Raw genomic sequence first — 20,543 nt, forward strand, 5'->3', positions numbered from 1 at the left:
TGAGCTGTCAAAAGTGCTTGGCTTGAAAACAGATAGGTCCTTGGCCAGGAAAGCTGTAGTTGGGAAGGCTGGAAACATCTTTGAGGATGTGAGATGAGAAGACATGAATTGAATCGACTCACATTCTGGCTAAAATTGAAAAACATCACCTATGAAAAGAGACACCTTCTTGCCTAGCTGGAGTTCTTGCCCCACTGGTACAGTATCTCGAGCAACCAGACCCACCAATACTGCCTTTGCAGGGCATGGGAACTGAAAACATAAAAAAAGGTAAACCAATTTAACAAATTGACAAATAGATGGTGATCTCTTCCTGTGTAAAATATTCCTTCATTTAAACAGTATACCTGCAAAGTTCTAGTTTTATTTGAATAGTCTAGGAGCATAGTAAGAATTGCTACATTGTTGTTCTAGCAGCGTTTCTTTTACTCTGATGAAATATCTTGAGTAGAAGCAAGTTGAGAAGGGAAGGATTTTATTTGGCTTACATTTCTACACATTGTAGTACATCATTGAAGGAAGTTGGGACAGTAACTCACACAGGGCTGGAACCTGGAAGCAGGAGCTGGTGTAGCTACCATGGAGGGGTGCTACTTGCTGCCTGGCTCCACATGGCTTTCTCAGCCTGCTTTCTTAAGAACCCAGGACCATCAGCCCTGGAATGTGACAACACCTATAATGGGCTGCCCCCTCACCCATCAATCACTAATTTAAAAAATGCCCTACATCCAAACCTTATGGAATCATTTTCTCCATTGAGTTTCCCTCCTTTCAGATAACTCTAGCTTGCATCAAGTTGATATAAAACCAGTCAGCACAACTGTATTTTTATTAACACATTTATAAATGTTTTTCATAGAGTCTATTAATGTTAGACTTAGTAACAAACATATAAAATGGGTAGGTTTTTAGGTATTGTGCAGTGCTCATTTAATTGTATTATATTGTGTAATGCTATATTGTCTTAGTTACTTTTCTATTACTGTGAAAAAAAACACCACGAATAAACTCTTTTATGGATAAAAGAGTTTATTGGGCCTTGCTTACAGTTTCAGATGGTTAGAGTCCATTGACCATCATGGCATGGAACATGGCAACAGGGAGGAAGGCTTGGTGCTGCTGCTGGAACAGTAGCTGAGAGCTTACATCTGATGCACAAGTATGAGGTATTGAAAAAGATGGGATTGGGAATGGCATGGGATTTTGAAACCTCAAAGTGTACCCCAACTGACATACTCCTACAACAAAGTCACACCACCTAATCCTTCCTAAACTATTCCACCTACTGTGGACCAAGCATTCAAATACATTCACATAGAGAAGACATTCTCATTCAGGCCACTACATGTATTAATTCAGATTTTTTACATGTTATATTCTAGAGATAGTATTGATGGACATATTAAAGAACACAAAAGTGAAATGTATTTTTATTAAAGGTGTGAGTTACATGTGAAAATGAAATATTGTTCATATTTTCAAACTTTTTTCTTCTAAAGTTTTCAAAATATCTAGACAATGTAAAAATACAAATTATAAAAAAGAATATCAAAGTATTTAAGAAAATATTTTGAATAAAGTTGACTATAATTTTAAGAATTTAGTAGTTTTAATTACATAAAACAATTTGAATTTATCATTTAACACAAAATAATAAGGTTTTATGTATTTTGGTTCATGTTTTGTGTATACACAGTATACATGTATGCATATATATATATATATATATATATATATATATATATATATCTTAGTATCTAGGGTGGGTTTTTCTGGGACTCCTCATCATATATTAAATTCTACAGATGCTCAAGTCTCTGCTATAAAATAGTATAATGTTTTATATAACCTTCTTACATTTTTCTATTCACCCTAAGTCCTAGATTTCTAATGATGCCTAATGAAATGTATACGGTATTTACTGGTTATATTGAATTGTTTAGGTAATAATGAGAATGAAATCATCTGTATATAATATTTTTCAAGTATATACTGTTCTCTGATGTACAACTTCTGAAATAGAAGGCCAATTGTAGAGAGAGAAAGATGGAGGTGGAAAGACAGGAAGGAGAGACTTTTTTAAGTCGTAAATATTTAAATCTGTAAAATACGCCCTAGTCTTCATGTATATATTCTGAGGCCAAAATCTAATTCTTATGTGCTTTTTTTTGTCTACCAATTGGAACAAAAGGAAGAACAAGTAAATGGATACTTTCTTGATCCCATTTGAGAACTGTCCTTTGTGTGTATTCACTGAGCATTTAAAATAATCATTTAAAATGATTCATATGTATTTTGGAAGAAGATCATTGTTTCCAGTTTCTGCTCTAAAGCTCTCCCCATTTTTGAAGCAGATCTGTTTCCAGTCCTGGCAGAAGCCCATCTATAGCCCTTCCCAGCATGTGGACCTTGTTGTTTCTATACTAGATGCCAGATGTGGAGAAGTGTGTGTCCGGGTGTTTTTGATTACTTGCTGATCTGAGAGAGGGTGTGTATTAAAACCTGAGCACAGAAATGGTCTTGTATTCACAGTAGTTTTAGCATTCTGTGTGACTGTGGAACAAAGTCTTTCTAATGTGTGAGGCATAAAGGAAGCCTCAAAAGCCAGACCAGAGACAAACCTGACAGTGACTACTCCTTCCCTTCACAATGGAATATATGTGCATTCAACACTGTGTCAAAGGCAGACTCTAAGGCCATACACTCACTTTCTGCTTTACTACTGATAACTGAATACTTTTCCTCATTTTCATGTGCTCTCCTTTCCAGCCAAAAAAAAAAAAAAAAAAAAAAAAACACGTTTTGAGTCACCACTGTTCTTCTTGGCTCTTCAACTTGGTGCTTTGAAATCACTCGTCTCAGTTCGTGTACCTTTTACTTGACCCTTTCTAACTAATTGGTCCATTTATAACTCAAGCCAGGTGTCAGTTATCACTACTTGTGATTTATAATCCTTTATGGCCACTCGGTCAGCACCTAAGCATATGGCCACCATAGTGTTGACCACATTGGGTTATAATTTTCTACTGGCTTCATAAGAAGACTCCTAATCATGAGCATTGTAAGAGCTGGTCTTACAGTGTTGTAAGCTGTCTTCCTAATACATCAAGCACAGATGTGTCCAACAATGAGGTTTAACATGCATTAGATAAAATAGCAAGCTATTAAATAACCAAAATTTTTAATATCCATCATACTGTCATCAATCTGCATCTGTCATAAACTCAGTTGTGTTCATTTATTTATTTGTTATCAGAGAGAAAAAGGCACTTCTTATAGGGCTTCCATCTGTACTGATTAAGTCACAGCTGATCCCGGGAGTGTCCAACTAGAACACACCTTTCGTATGCCATCAACAAATACACTCAACTCAATAGATATCAGCTTCTGCAAATCAAAACCCATCTGATGGCATCAAATCTGACACCTATTGAGGATATTCTTTCTAAGTCTCGATTTCTTCCTCTTGTCAGCAGGGATGTGAAAAGACAGCTGATGCCAGTGATTCAAACAGAGTTTACAAAGGGGCGGCTAGCATTCAGATTTCTGCTGGTAAAATTCATTCCTTCTCTTTCAAAATTTAATGAGAAGAGACAGCTTTGTGAAATGGAGGAGCAAGAACAATATTGCTTAAATAAATTGGAATTTTCACTTTGATTACCCTGCAGTTTCTGCCATACTTTACTGGAAATGTTCCCTGTGGTGTAGATTTTCTCTGGAGTGGCATCATCATATGACGCCAGCCTCACTATAATTATTCTCATCCATATTTTCAGAGGACAGAGCAAGAACATCCACTAAGGAGAACTAGATGTATATAGAACAATTTAAAGCTGTAGAGTCACCAGAAAGCCCCATTAAAATGCAAATGATATATCTTTATGCATGCATGTGACCCCAAAGGAGACATTGCATATTCACAGTAGAAGTCTCTTTCAAACAATGAAACTCTGATAACAGCAAATATCCTATAGCATAAAATAACAAGCAGCACCTAGTTCCCATTGCTTTTCCTGAGCCAATCCTTCTGAGGGTGTAAGGTAAGGGGAGCAGGAATGTTTTAGTTCATATTCCTAAATTGAAATCCTTGTGGAACACAGACTGTCAATGCTACTGCAAATCACTAGGCTCTAAAGATTATTCTTGGAAATTCTGAATTCCCTCTTATCAAATTTGATTGTTCCTTTTATTATATAAGTGAGAGGTTTTTTAAATAATTTTAAAGAAAGTAAAAAAAAAGTAGTTTTTAAAATATAATTTAAGTACAATTAAAATATAAAGCTGTGGGTTATTTCACTGGCAATTTGTGACTGGCTCAGGCTGACTTTCCCCAGGGGAAGATTGCAGCCTCCCACTGTGTGGAGTTAAAGGGTATAGACAGGCTCTTTGTCTCCTGGAAAATCAAAGCTTCTGCCATCTGCTCACCAAAGCTTTGATTTTGTTTCAATGTAGAAAAAGTCTGCAGTCAGTGATAAGGTCTTGATTCTTTCTTCATGCATTCATTCATTCAACAACATAACAACCAGAAGAAAGAAAGGAAGGTTGAATATGATAGTAAATGTTTTGCTTGATAAAATGGAAATGTGTTTTCTTTCTCTCTATCCACTCCTTTTCAAACCTATAAATTTCTCCACTCATTTAATATCACCCAGATTCCACTGTTTTTCAAAAATATCAACAGTTAGATAATCCAGGGTGATTGGACTTCATTTATACTGTCAATCCACAGCCTGTGCAATGTTCCTTGTAAGGCCACAGGCAGTGACTAGTCTTTCTTTCTCTTATTTCTGCATTGTAGCAGAGGGTTTCAGGGGCAAAACACACAAACAAAGGGTAGCAAGTGTTAGAACAAGCCATATTCAAGTTGTCAACACCCAGTGTGACTTGTACATTAATTCTTTTGCTCTTAGAAAATGAATGTTGAGATCTGCATGAGGCTTAATCTGCTCCCAGTAGACCATGGTCAGCATTGTTCTGTTCCCCAGCCACAGTAGTCTCTGAACATCCTTATGTTGGGGGTGTCTCTTAACAGGCAGGCTTACTTTCTACCTTCAGAGAAGCCTAGGATGCCCTCAAATTCCCAATGACACTCATCAGATTTTTTTTTTTTTTGGAGATGAGCATTAATGACATCTATTTTGACTGCTTGGCATCTGTATTTATATATTTATTTATTTTTATATATTCTTGAGTTAATGATTTCACTCAGAGTAATCATATATTTAATAGAAATTCAGATGTTAAGTGAGAACAATTTTGCATATCTATATAAGCAACAGGGTCAGTATCACATAACCATCTTTCCCTATGCTGAATACAGGCCTGCCTCCTCAATTGGCACTGTCCTATGCAACCCATCATCACAGCCATGTGTGGGCTTATGATATGTTATTGAGGAACCAACATGTCATGCAGTGTGCTTTCATTTTCACATAGCACAAAAGACACAAATCAAGTTGATTCTCTATAATTAAGTCTGTCCAAAGCTATCAAAAACATATATTTTACTATTCTCAAATTTATCTTTTTCACAATTTAAATTTGTAATTATAAGTGGCTGTAACTTGTTCCAATTCTTAAACTTGGGAAGTAGGTTCTGACTTTATTTATAGAGTCAGGAAATAACTCCTTTAAAATCTTCTGTGTGCTCTGTTGTTTTTAGATATGACTTGCCGACTTTATACACAAAACCAAGAACCAGGACAATAAGCTGAGTTAGCCACATGTTGCTATCCAAACATGAGGAACTGATTTGATTCCCAGTACCCATTTAAAAGGCAGACATAGGTAGATTCCTGAAGCTTACTGTAGGTGGGTTTTTTTGTCCAGCCAGCGAGCTCAAACATAACCATACAGAGACTTATTATTAATTATAAATGCTCAGTTGATAGCTTAGGCTTGTTAATAACTAGCTCTTACATCCTGAATTAACCCATATTTTTTATCTACACCCAACCATGTGGTTGTACCTTTTTTCAACACACCATGTTCATCTCTGGCTTCTTCTGCCTCTCTTGGAGACTCTGCCCTCCTCCTTCCCTGATCTCTCTGTTTTTGTCTGCAAGTCCCACCCAACCTTTACTTGCCTAGCTATTGGCAATTTAGCCCTTTAGTAAACCAATTCAAGTGACAAATCTTCACAGTGTACAAAGAGGTTATTCCACAGCATTTCCTCCTTCTTGTCTAATTAAGAAGGAAGGTTTTAACTTTAACATAGTAAAACTATATATAACAAAAACAGTTATCAAGTAAGAATTACAGTTATGATATCCAGTCCATTTGTATTTGGCAAAATTAGAGAAAATAGTCTATTATCTATCTTAACTTTGTGAGTCTAAAGTTTTATAGCATTATAGCCTTTATATTGTTAGTACAGTGGGAATGTTAGGATACTTAGGCTAAGAATGTGTTTTAGTTCATAGAAAAACTAAGATCTCGTATAATCTTGTTGGAGTACTGTTTTAGTATGTTCCCTGCACCTTCAACTTCATGAATCTTACGTTCCTCTCACACATTTAATTACACATTTTAAGTAATATTGAGGCACAAGGCAAGTAAATGATGGACTGTGGGTGATTGTTTTATCAAATTTGTTTTAAAGGATTAGTGTTCCTTAATTTTTCACACTATTGGAGCACGGTCTATCCTTAGACTTTACCAACTATGACCCTTGAGATACTGAGCACAAGTTTCTAAAATTACATACCCAAATTTCCAGTAAAAACTTTTTGACTTGCAAACACAAGAAAACAAAAGCATTTTACTATCTCAATACCAGAAATAAAGGTAGGAGAATTGTAGTGGGTAGCCATTCCAGCTTGGATCTGGAAGTTCCAACCCCCATTGAGACTCTGGCAACTGTCACGCCTACGAGGCGGGGCCAAGGGAAGCGCCTGGAGACCCCAGAGCTGGATGGGCCAGCACTCTCTCTGTGCGCTCTATCTGTGCCAGGACGCTGAACAGTGAAGATGAACTGTGCAGAGCTCTGGAGAACACCGCTGGACTGCGATACACCTTCCCCAGACCCTGCGACCTACCTTTCACTTAATTCAAAAAAAAAAAAAAAAAAAAAAAAAAGCCTTGCTAGCTCAGTCGGTAGAGCATGAGACTCTTAATCTCAGGGTCGTGGGTTCGTGCCCCATGTTGGGCGCCAGATATTGGAGAAATTATTTTGGCCACTCCACATAGTTAAAAGGATATTTATTTAATGGCGTAACTCACAAATTAATTAGATTGCCTTCATATATGTATATATTTTTAGATTGTGCTGTATTAGGTTTGTATGCTATACCTAAAATGGTTCTTAATTTAAGCTGTCTCTCCTCATTTTCTCTCTCCTCTCCCTCTTCATTCCTTAAATGATCTTTTCATTCCAGCCCCAACCCTATCAATCCATAACTATTCTTGTATTCCTAATCTCGCTTGGAATTTTATCATGAAGAGGTGGTGAATTTTATCAAAGACCTTTTCTGCATCTAATGAGATGATCATATACATTTTGTCTTTCATTGTTTAAATGGTGGATTGCATTTATCTGATTATATATGTTGAATTAGGCCTGCATCTCTGGAATGAAGCCTACTTGATCATGGTGGCTGATCTTTTTGGTGTGTTCTTGGATTATTTGTGTATATTTTATTGAGAATTTCTGTAATTATGTTTATAAGGAAAATTGGTCTATAATTCTCTTCCTTGTTGGGTCTTTATGTAGTTTTGGTATCAGAGTAACTGTGGCCTCATAAAACCAGTTGAGCAATGATCCTTCTGTCTCTATATAGTGAAATAATTTGATGAATATTGGCATTAACTCTCCTTTGAAAGTCTAGTGGAATTCTGCACTACAATCATCTCTCTGGCCCTAAACTTTCATTCATTGGGAGAAATTTTACTACTTCTACTTCACTAGTGGTTGTAGGTCTGTTTAAATGGTTTGTCTGCTTTCAATTTAATTAGGCAAATCATCTGCATCAAAAAAAAAATTGTCCATTTTGTTAGATTTTCCAGTTTGGTAAAGTATAGGTTTTTAAAGTATGTCCTTATAATTCTCTGGATTTCCTGTGTCAATTTCTATGTTCCAATTTTCATCTCTAATTATGTTAATTTGGATATTCTTTCATCTCTTTTTTTGTTAACTTGGGTAATGGTTTGTCAGTCTTACCGTTCTTTTTCTCTCAAAGAACCATCACTGTTTTATTGATTCTTTGTATTTTTTGTTGTTGTTTCTATTTTATTGATTTTAGCCTCAAGTTTGATTATTTCTTGCTGTCTCTTCCTTTTGGTTTCATTTCTTCTTTTGTTTTTTGGAACTTTCAGGTGTGCTCTTAAGTTACTAGTATGAGAGCTTTCCAATTTTTTTTTTTTTTTATGTAGACACGTAGTGCTTTGCATTTCTTCTTAGGACTATCATCATTGTTTCCCATAAGATGGTATATATTGTGTTTTCATTTTTGTTCATTTCTACACAGTTTGTAATTTCTTTCCTAATTTCTGTCTTTACATGTGTATTTTTCATTAATTAGTGAGTTGCTCCATTTTCATCAATTCCTAAGCTTTCTGGTGTTCCTGTCATTATTGATATCTAGTGCTAAACTATTGTGGTCTGATAGGATACATGGTGTTATTTCAATTTTCTTGTATCTGCTGAGACTTGTTTTGTGTCCAAGTATGTGATTAAATTTGGAGAAAGTTCCTTGAGATGCTGAGAAAAACATATCTTCTTTTGTGTTTGGGTGAATTATTCTGTAAATATCAGTTAGGTCCATTTTTTTTATAATATTAATAAGCTCCAGCATTTCTTTGTTTTGTTTTTGTCTGGATGACCTGTCTCTTGGTAAAAATGGAGTGCTGAAGTCTCCCACTATCATTGTGTTAGGGCGTTGTGTTATTTAGGCTGTAGTGGTGCTTCTTTTATGAACTTGGGCACTCTTGAGTTTGATGCATCAACTCAAGAATTTGATCAAGAATTTGATCAAGAATTTGATCAAGAATTTGATCAAGAATTTGATCAAGAATTGTAATATCCTTTTGATGAAGTTTTCCTTTAAGGAATATATAGTATCCTTTCATATCTCTTCTGATAAATTTTGGTCTGAAATCTATTTTTTCGGATATAAAAATGATTACATCTGCTTGTTTCTTAAGTTCATTTATTTGAATTATCTTTCCCATACTTTTACTCTCAGATGATGTCTACCCTTGATGTTAAGATGTGTAGTGTGTAGTGTGTGTGTGTGTGTGTGTGTGTGTGTGTGTGTGTGTGTGTGTGTGTGTGTGTGCATGTTGGATGTAGTAGAAATATGGATCCTGTTTTCATACTCATTCTGTTAGTCTATCTTTTTATTGGGGAATTGAGACCATTGATGTTGAAAGATGTCAATGAGCAGTGTTTGTTGATTCCTGTTATTTTATTGCTGCTGGTGCTGCTCTGCTGGTGGTGGTGGTAGTGGTAATGGTGTGTGTGTGTGTGTGTGTGTGTGTGTGTGTGTGTGTGCTTCCTGTCTTTTGACTTACATTATTTTACCTGTTTTCCTGGGTGTGGTTAACATCTTTAGATTGTTTTCTTTATAGTGCCTTCTTTAAGACTGGATTTGTAAATAGATATTGCTTAATTTGATTTTTATCATGGAATGCCTTATTTCCTCCATCTGTTGTGACTGAGAGTTTTTCTGGGCATCATAGTCTGGGATGGCATCTGTGGTCTCTTAGAATTTGTAGAATGTCTTTCCAGGCTCTTCTATATTTTAGAATCTCCAATCAGAAGTCAACTGTTACTATAATGGCTGTTATACTAATAATCTCCCTTTATATGCCACTGGTTGTTTTTCCTTGCAGATTTTAATATTCTTTCTTTGTTCTGTATGTTTAATATTTTGATTATGTACTGAAGGGAATTTATTTTCTGGTACAGTCTATTTGGTGTTATATATGCTCCCTTATTTGATAAGTATCTCCTTCTTCAAGTTGGAGAGATTTTCTTCAACAAAATGCAATTTCACCCTATTCCAAGCATCAAAATTCAGCATGACTTCCAGTGCACAGAAGAGGAGTCAAGAAAACCTAGCTAGGTTTAATTTTCAAGAGGAATGAGTAAGATACGTGGATATTGTACAAAACAAGGCATAAATGACTCATAAAAGTTTTAACAATTTTAGTTTGTTTACCTTAATCTTTAACTCTCGTTGGAGGGCAATTACTAATGAAGATAATCATATGTTACTTCACCATGGGTACCAATGTACATTACTGAGATAGTGCCCCACCAGGGACACACACTAACACAATTATTTTTAGAAAGTCAGCTTTCAAAGAAACCTATTGAGTGGTTGATATCTCTTTTAGAAGCAGTACAGTTTTTAAAAATGAGACATTGATGAAGTGAAACTGTTTCACAGGGTTAGATACTCCTTTCCTCATCACAAAGACAACTGGGAATAGGCCAGAGATATTCTCTCTGCAAAGATTTCCTTGTCTTTTAAGGATTAGAAGATTCTCTGTTGATCCATTTCTTTAGTAAATCAAGTTACAGGCTTTAAAATACATGCATACAGAGTATATTTTACATTTCTTTAACAGTTCATCACAGACTTATTCCTTGCCTACTGAAAATGTTAAGTGTTAAGAGTTGACTTCAATCTATAGCTGTTTTGATGTGGACAAAATATCAGCGTAGTTGACAATAGAAGCAAAACCAGAAGCCTCATCTAATATTTGATGCATTCTATCAAGCTGTGGGTGCACAGCAGGGAGCCAGGGGCTGTGTGACTGACTGCATGTGTGATGAGCCAGGCAGCAAGGTTAAAAAGACAGCCACACTGCTTGAACAAATTCAGAGAAATGCAACTTGCTAATACATTGGTGTTTTTTTCCCCTAAACCATTATGAATTCTGAGACACCTTGAATCTCTCAGGCTCCTTCTAATTACCAACAATGACAAGTCTCCCCTCTCAGCTGCAGCTGGCTGCCCCAGGCATCTTTATAGCAAAACCGACAAATGATGTGAATAGTGTGATTTAAACTCAAAACCAAAACACAGTTGGAGATATTTTTTTTTGGGTGGGGGCAAGACTGTTTGAAAGTTTTATGTCCAGGTTTTGTGAGATCACAGAAGGCTTAGAAGGACAACATGAGGTCAAATCTACATCTCATAGACAAAGAATCAACTTGGTCCCGTATCTGGATGCTGTTACTCATAATCTAAAGAATACACGATGACCCTTTGCATGAAGATCATGCTAGTGACCTGCAGCACCCTGCTATGAAAAATGGTCATTATTAGGAAGAGGAAGAGACAGTAACAATATACCACTATCTGTGTCCTGAGCCAGAAGAGAAAAAGTGCTGAGAGCAGGCCTGCATGATGTATACTACACAATTGTTGTGATTTCATTCTTAAAGGAATCTATCTATTTTAATGGCTAAAACATCTCTCTGTATATGACATGAGGCTATATCTTGTCATAAGGCATATGTGGTATGGTCTTTTAATATTCTCAAAAACTGATAAATGTGAGATACTGTTACCTGGTAAATCAGCAAATAAATAAATAAATAAATAAATAAATAAATAAATAAATAAATAAATAAATAAATAAAATGTAGTTTCCTTGAAGGATGTTCTTGAAAGACTATGGCACAATACACACACACACATACAAGGAATGGCACGGCATAAGGGTTCCAGCTTTTATAAGGAGGGCCCTCAGGTACAATATACACATCAAGCTGCAACATAGACTGAAGATTTGGACATTGCTGCAGACCACCATTGTTACTTTGTTCCTTTACTTTCAGCCTGGAGAGCTAGAATGACTAGAGTCAGAAGCCTAGAGGTTTGCTCTTATGCAGAGAGTATTTTTATTGTTGTTTCTGAGAACAGATGTAGATGCAATTCTACAGGAGAAATGGGGTTGAACAAAAAGAAAGAATATCTTTTGTTTTTCGAAATAAATTTACGGATTCATTTTGCACTTCACATTGAACACCTGAGGTCCAACCTCTGTCTCCATGTGGTTTGGATGTGAATAGACCACATGGAATCCTGTGTTTAAAAACTTGGTCTCCAGCTGGAGATGATGTTTGGAAAGGTGTGGAACTTCTAGGAGACAGAGACTTGCTAGGGGAAATGGGTCATGTGGGCAAGCCTTGCGGTTTGATGGCCTGGTCCCACATCCTGTCTATTCTTGGATTCTTGTCTGCTGGTGCAATGTGACCAGCTGCCTTGCTCTTGCTGTGAGAGCTTTCTCACCGTAATGGCCACTTTCCTTGAACTGTAAGCTAAAATAAACCCTTCCTCTTAATTTATTATTTCTCTGGAATATGGTGACAACAACAAGAAAAAGTAACTAACATGGTCATTCTTTTTTTCTTTCTCTACCTCCCTCCCTTCATGAGTATTACAGAATATCCACAATGAATTACATCTACCTAGCATTCAAACACATCAGCATGACTAAAATAAAGTGAGGTTTTTTTTCTCCGTGGGCACAGTAAAAGCGAAGAGGGGACACTCAGTTACTTTATTAATTTGCCCAAATCCCATAGTTCAGACATATTTCATCCCAATATCCAATCATCTTTCTGGGAACTTATGGTGCATGTAGTTCAAAGCTCTGACCTTCAAAACTAAAGGCAATGGCAGGCAACATGGGAAGCAGGATTTAGGAATTCCAAGAGCTAGAGCTCACAAAAGTTAGAGAGTCTGGACAATAGAATGGAAGCTTTTAGTTGATCTTAAATTCTCTTCATTTCAGATTATAGATTCACTCAAACTCAGTTTTCTTTCCTTTTTTATATTAAAATGGAAGGTTTTAATTTTAACATAGTAAAATTCCATATAACAAAATAGTTATCAAGCAAGAATTACAGTTACAATATCTAGTCTATTTGTATTTGGCAAAATTAAAGAAAATATTTTATCATCTGTCCTATTTTTGTGAGTTTAAAGTTTTTATCTAATTTATCTTTTATTATAAGTAAGGAGAACTATAATTATAACTATCTATTCTTCACCTCCATCAAAGACCCCAGAAGGATATAATATTACCTGAGTATACAGGAAGTACATTGTAAGCAACTTCCACAGTTCTAGAAATGATAGAGACAGCTGGCTGCCTGGACAGTCACCCAAAGTTCCTCTGAAACACTGGGGCATTCATCTTCAGCCTATAGGCCTAGAGTCTCTCAATTGCTTCTCATTGTCTAACATATTGATACTTTTAGTTGCATTTTACAAAATCTTAGAAGTATACTATTCCTCTCATTCAAAAGATGCATAAAATACAGTACTATAAGATATTTGATTTTTTATCTATTATATCAACTTCAAAGTCTGTTTTTGCCTTTCAAAAATGATTTGGGATAGAAAAATATTTAAAAGGTTTTCAAAGCAAAAAACTGGTAAGAAATTTAGTCTAGAAATAGTTCTATATTATTCAAGGAAAATCTTTGACCTAAATGGAAATGGTAGAACAATTTTTAAGACTCTCCCCTGCTTGCACACACACCCTACTCTGTCCTTACCCCAGTGTGATCCACTCCATCTGCTTTCAAGGTCACAAGGTAACATGATTTGGTATGGATGGAGGCCAGGAAAACATATCATTTTGAAAAACTTCATTTATAGGAGTGTGATACTAATGTGCATTGGGAATACTCTACCAACCTGTACTTTCTACAGTTTCTGTCTCCCATGGGTCTACACCCTCAGAGTGTTGAAGCATACTCATAATAAACATGTTGTCATCACTACAACATGACAGTCTATAACATCCCATGGTTCTTTCTATTCAGATAGGTGCTGCAGAGGAGATGCAACAACAAATTCAATGATTTCCACTATTATTTTAAATTACCTAGGTCTACATCAAAACTTGAAACATTGTTCTCCTGCTGTCTGTGATAAGTTAGCAAATGAGTGATATCAAGCAAAAGGTTTCATTCCAAATATTCTGTTTTGTGCGTCTCTTTCAGCTTTGAGCTGAACCAGTAGCAATTTATTAATAATAATAATTTAGGTTTGGGGGTTATTTATAGTTTAACTGTTACAGTGACCCCCAAGATCCTATTCATAATGGTAACACTGCATTATCTTTATCCTGGGGAATCATTTGAAGGTAAGGAAAGGAGAAAGCCCTGTGTCCTAACACAATTGGCCAATCTGTCATTGGCTTATTGAAAATGGCAGGATTCCATCTTCTGCTCTCTTCATGTTTGTATTCCCAAAGAAACAACACAATTTAATTTAATACATTTAATTCCCTCATTCGTTTTCCTCTTAATTGCTTTTCTCTTGCTGCTGAAATGAAAGAACAGCTGTGGTTTCTGTTTATGTTACTCACCAACGCATCTTGAGCCCCTAGAACAGTATCTGTAACAGTAAACTCTTCCTGAATGGACATAGTCATCACTTTTAGATATATGTGTGTTTCCCCCATCATGACATATGAAAAATACCCCTAGGATATTATTCACTGCATTAGAAAGATCACATTGGCTAGTGAGATGGCTCAGTGTGTAAAGGCACTTGTCACCAAGCCTGATAATTTGAGTCCTCTCCCTAGAACCCACAGAGGGGAGGGAACCAACCCCTGAAAGTTTTTCTGATGTCTTCCCACATGCACTATGACACATGTGGGATCATGCCAAAATAAATAAAATATAAAAAACTAGAAAAGATTGTAAACCTTGGATAAAGGCAATAATAATATGGATTTGTATACTACAGAAATATTTAGCTCTATTACAACAGCTGAATGTGATCCTCAGATTCCATGAGTTATCACATAGAGCATAACTCACTTAATGTAACTGAAAATTCACCTTCCTTACTTAGTCATACTCTATCAGACTCTGTGAGTTCAATAGGAATTGGGCTAATATATTCCTTGTCTAGTTTATAAGGTTTAGGATGGTACTGAGCATGTCCATCTTCTCTTCTGTTTTCAGAGCACTCAAGCAGCCATGTAATGCTGGTACAATTTCTTCCTTAAAATAAAAATGATTTCTCCTTTAGTCCTCACCCTAACTAACAAAGGAATACATAAGTGAAGTTGTTATGAGGTTACTAATACTCCAGTGTATTTTAATTTTTCAAAGAAGAGATGATATTGTCATATAATGGTAGTATCTCTGTCTCTTCCTATCTTTGCTTTTATTATCAAGGCATCTGAAATGCCTCATTCAGTGTAATTGTTGGATCAAATCAGTATAGTATCTCAAAATCTAGTGATAAAAAGAAAGACAGAATAAAGGAAGGAAAAAAGTACTTCTCAGATGCCTTGATTGTGTAGTTGCTGAATGAAATCAATGATATGTCCCAATAATCTACTGGTAAAAATAAAGACAATAAAGGGAAGGAAAAATTAATTGAACCTGAATGCAACAAGGCACAGGCTGGGATACAGATATTGTTATGGGGAGGCAGGCAAAGAAACCTCCCTAAGGAGAAGAGTAATGATTGACAAATTCAGACACCAGAAGAATCAAAAGTAAAAGAGTAAAAGCAGATCTTGTTGACATGTGAATGGCAGGGAGAAAGGGAGAAGAGAACCCAGCAGAACACAATTTTAATGAAGTGTTAAGTAGATCACCAAGAGAGCTGGATAATGACTGTAACGGAAAGATGTTCAAGTTATGAAGAAGGGGAAAAAAGGAGGAAAGGAAGAAAGGAAAGGCAAAAGCAAAATGAACAGAGACTTTGTAACCTGTGCGAGCTTCTGGGAAGAATGGTCCACCTGCTGCAACACTCCAGTGCCTTTCAGTAATCGAGGTGGGCAGCTCATTAAAATTATGTGTGAAAAGATAGGTACACTGGAAGAAAAGGCAAGGGAGCCAAGAAATAACTAGAGCAGTACAATTACTATTTCTACCAATGGGGAAAAAAAGCCAAGAATGCACAGTGCTCAAAGAGATACACTTAGGAAATACCCACTGGAAAACAGTGAGTGCATCCTGGGGAAATAATGAGAGCAATAAAGCTGGGCACAGGAGGGATGAGTCAGGCCAAAAAAAAAAAAAAAGAGGAATATTTAAAATTGGATATGTCTGTATGAAATAACTCAGCTACCAGTGAGGGAATTTAAAGAATCTATTGAAGAGCAATATGAGGAAAGAGAAGAATGAGATTTCAGCTTCTCTGGGTATAATACGAGCAGGCTAAATATAGAATTGCTGTCTATATCACAGTGAGCTGTTTGCATTTGGTGAAGGCCTCCAGTGTCTTCTCAAATAAAGGCAATAAACTGGGCTCTAATTATTTCTAGTTGTTCATTATGGTTAGTCCTCTAGATTAGGTTGAAGGGAAATGAATTAACATACATATAAGGTCTGTTTTCTGCTCTGTACTATGTTTGACATTTAAAGATATTTGCACTCATTTGCTTTTCATAACAAATGTGCAATGTGGAAGTCACGTTCAGAGCCTTTGGCTGAAGGAATCTTAGATGACATAGCTCTTAAATGGGGAACCAGGATTTAACTATGTTTGGGCAGTTCAGAGTCCAACACCATAAAGCTGCTTCTTATATTGCAGTATCGAGGACTTAGCATGTAGCTCAGTGGAAAAGGTCTTGCCTTGCATGTGTGAAGATCTGGGTTTGATCCCTACTTTTAAAAAATGAAATATCAAACTATTAAAGATAAAACTAACTTCTAGACTTGTGTTTGCCATGCTTATTCATACTCAGGATGCAGATGGTATTGTGGTTTAAAGGCAAATATCCCTGAACAGGCTTGTGGGTTTGGACACTTGGTACCTAGAGGGTGGTACTGTTTCTTAGAGGTTATGAAGCTTTTAATACTGGGGCTTTGCTGGAGGAGACAGATCACTGCAGGAGGGTCTTGAGGGTCATAGACAGACCTGCTTCTCTCTGGTCTCTGCTTCTTCTTCCACTTAGATGTGAGGAGGTTAGGAGTCTCAGCTGCATAATCTCACCACCAAGGAGCTGCCTGACATCAAGGTTTTCCTGCAATGAAGAACTATTTTCCTTCAAGCTATGAGTCAAAATAAACCCTTTCCCTTAAATTGATTTGTCAGGTATTTGACCACAGCAAGGAGAAAGGTAATTAATACAGATGGCAACCTTTCATGATTTGATTTTTCATGGTTGGGTTTCAGTCAGCTGAGATGCTATTTTGTGAGACTAACAAATATAATTTTAAGAAATAAATGGTAAACAGACATTTTAAAATGGCTTTAGGTTTCCTTACTGTGTTTTACTAAAGATGGCAAAATTCCTCAAACGGGCTTCTGACGGCTGGTGTGGGAATAGAGCAGCAGCCAGTTCAGTCACATGTACATTCATTTCCTTCTCAATGACTATTTACTAACATGAATAGGGCACATTGCTAGGTTCTTAGAAATATGAAGGAAATTATTCCTGTCTACATGGAATATTCAGTCTAGTGGCTGACAAGAACAATAAAAGGGACATTTATGTGAGAGTAGAGCTGACACTATTAAGGAAAACATATAGTTTTATGGTAACATATTGGAGTGCTATCAAATTCTGAGGAAGCCACTGAAGGAAAACTTTCATAGGAGGAACAGGAACATACAGCTGGACAGAAGGAACACTTCTTCTAAAATGACGGAAGCAGAAGAGAAAAAAGTAGCCTAAAGTCCTTGGGCACTAGCCACATATCAGGACAATGAGGCAGATGAAGTATATTTTGTTGGTTCCCATCCTGAAGACTTGGTCACTCTAGGACCAGCACTTTCCCCAGGCCATGTGCTCCAAGCCATTCATAAATTTTGCTCTCATCTTTTCTGAGTATAATGATTAATTACTATTGTTACCCTGACTGCATTAAGAAACACTTAGGGCATTAGCTGGGAACATTTTTGGATGTATCTATGAGAACTTTTCCATAAGTTTTTAAGTGGGGATGATGGAAGCAGTTCTGTTCTGAATGTAGATGGCACCATCCCATGGGCTGAATTCCTGGACTGAATAAAGGAGGGAAAGGAGAAAGTAAGCTGATCACTCCTTTCTCTGACTCGTGATCTACCCAGAGGCAAGCAAGTTTATCCTGCCACAGATGTTGAACATACCTCCTCAGAATAGTAGACTGTATCACCTGAGCTGTGAGCCAAAACAAACTTTTCTTCCCAGAAGTTGTTTTTTTTTTTTTTTGCTTGTTTGTTCAGTTTTTGTTTGTTTGTTTGTTTAATCAAATATTTGGTCACAGCAGGAGAAAAGTAACTACCATGCTAAATTCCATGCTGACTTACTGGAGAAAATCATGTTAGGATAGCTCCAGGATTTCAAAGACTACTATGATCAGTTTGGTCACCGAGAATAGATCAGAGAACTTTAACTGAAGCAAGATAGTAGGCAAGGAAGGCTGGGAACCAACTACAGTTAAGTGAGCAGATTCCATTCCTTGAAGTACATTAAACTCTAAGAGGGCTTACAGGAACATGTGTACCTGAACAAGGGTCTGAGATAAACACTGAATGCAGATTCCTTCTGGCAAACTCACCTTCATTGCTGTAAAATTTTTACAAAATGGTCAATTTGTGGCTCATGTCTGAAAACTGTCAGAATACCTCCTGTCCAGAGGAGGACCCAGGCATTGTAGACAGTATGTTTGCCTGTGACCTAATTGAGACAAATAACTCAAATATAATTAGTTAAGAAGAGGTAGGGAAAAGAAAGAAAAAGCAATTTTTGCTTTGACCCTGACCAATTTCTTCAGATCTTCAAGACCTGTCAATCAAGTTTTCAATTCACCATAATAAAATAGCTAGCTACTTACACGGACACGGGATTTTTCCAACCAACCAGCTTTTGTCGTTAGTCTATAGGCAACTACACCTTTGCTCTGCTTTCTGTCAGAGTATGCTCTACATCCCACCATAGCTGTTACTTCATCACCATGACTACAAGGAGTATTTGATAACTGACCTTCGAACATTTATAAAATAACTATTGTGTGCTTATTGTGGCATGGTTGAGTGTAAGAGTAAAGCACTAATAAAATATTTTAGTTGAAAAGTCAATTACACAGGAAATTAGGCTATAATCAGTGTGAGCACACAGTGGTGGTAACAGACAGACATGGGTGGACCTTACCTTGAGTGGCTGATCAGGCTGAGAAGATGAAGGACGTTTTAAATAAAAGGAGCTACACATATAAGAAATGTGGGGCAGAGGGCTTTCTATGGCAAATGTTGACACCGAAATAATCTGAGGGTGTCCTGTGTGTCCTAATATCTAGTATATTTTAAAAAACTGCAGTGGAGATATGTGCCACAAGGAAGAGTTGACACTTTGGAGTCAAATTTGTAGAGCACTCGAAAGCTGAATCCTGGCTGAAATTAAGCAACAAAACTTGCAAGTCTCAGTGGAATCTTAGTTCTTTGCCAAAGTGATGTTTGTGTGAAATATTGAATACTTTGAAATAATTACAGAACCCAGTATGCTCAACATTTCTTTGAAGAAGCAACACTGTTAAACTTGGGGCATCTTAAACACAGCCATCAGAAAAAGCATGAACATGGCTGACTAGTACAACATGGCTTCAGTGAAGGATCAAGCAGCCAGCTTTGTTCAGAAAGGTAAGTAATCATTTATCTGTACTTCTGTTACTGAGGCATAACACTGTTCAGAGAAAAAACAAAAGCAACACTGGGATTCCTGGAATTTTAAATAGCTTAAGTTTCAGTCCAAGACAAAGACATTGGTCACCAGAGGACATAAAGGTTTCTATCATCTTGATAAAAGGGTTGAGAGTACAGATTCTCCTACCCCATTTTCTCTCTTCTTTATATGATCATAACTGGGTTTGATAAATGGGGATGTTATTATTTATATGGACTAGCAGTTAGACTGCCATTTTCTCTACAGCATACAGTTGAGAAGAAGGTTAAGTGTGAGCATCACTTCCAGTGAAACCCCTTTCTATTCCCAATAATAGAAACACAAAAGAAGAAAGGAATAACACAGAGAGGGACACAAATGCTAGTAAACCCATTTTTCTTCTTTCAGGTTATTGAATCATTTCAAGACAATATGCCTCCACAAAAACATTGTCAAGATCTTACGCTTGCCTCTGGCAAATCCAACAACCCATATTCAAACCTCCTATAGTCTTATGCATCTTTTAAATTACTGAATGTGCAATTGTCCTCATCACTTAGCCAAGTCATTTATACACAAAACAATTGTCACGTCCCCAGATGACTTTAAACACCTATAAGCAATGTTTGTTAATCTATTTTTCCCTCACAAATTTCTAAATGTTCACTTCAAAAGAGAAGATAGTAAAAGCTCTCAACTGAATAGGAAATTTTACATAATAGGAAAGGATAAAATGGAACAAAGCACCTACGGTTTAGAATGAGAGAAAACCCATGTCTGAATCGTGGTTTATCACTTACTAATTGTCTGCCATTGGGAAAATTACTTAATGTCTCTGAATCTCAACTCCCTTAGGTCTAAAATAGAGATAATAGTAGCTGTCTAATTGGATGGCTGCATTATAAAGACATTGTGTACAAAAAGTAGAGGCTCACTTTAGAAATTAGCTACTGTCTTGATTA

Source organism: Peromyscus maniculatus, chromosome 5 (assembly GCF_049852395.1).
Source record: "Peromyscus maniculatus bairdii isolate BWxNUB_F1_BW_parent chromosome 5, HU_Pman_BW_mat_3.1, whole genome shotgun sequence".
Lineage (NCBI taxonomy): Eukaryota > Metazoa > Chordata > Mammalia > Rodentia > Cricetidae > Peromyscus > Peromyscus maniculatus.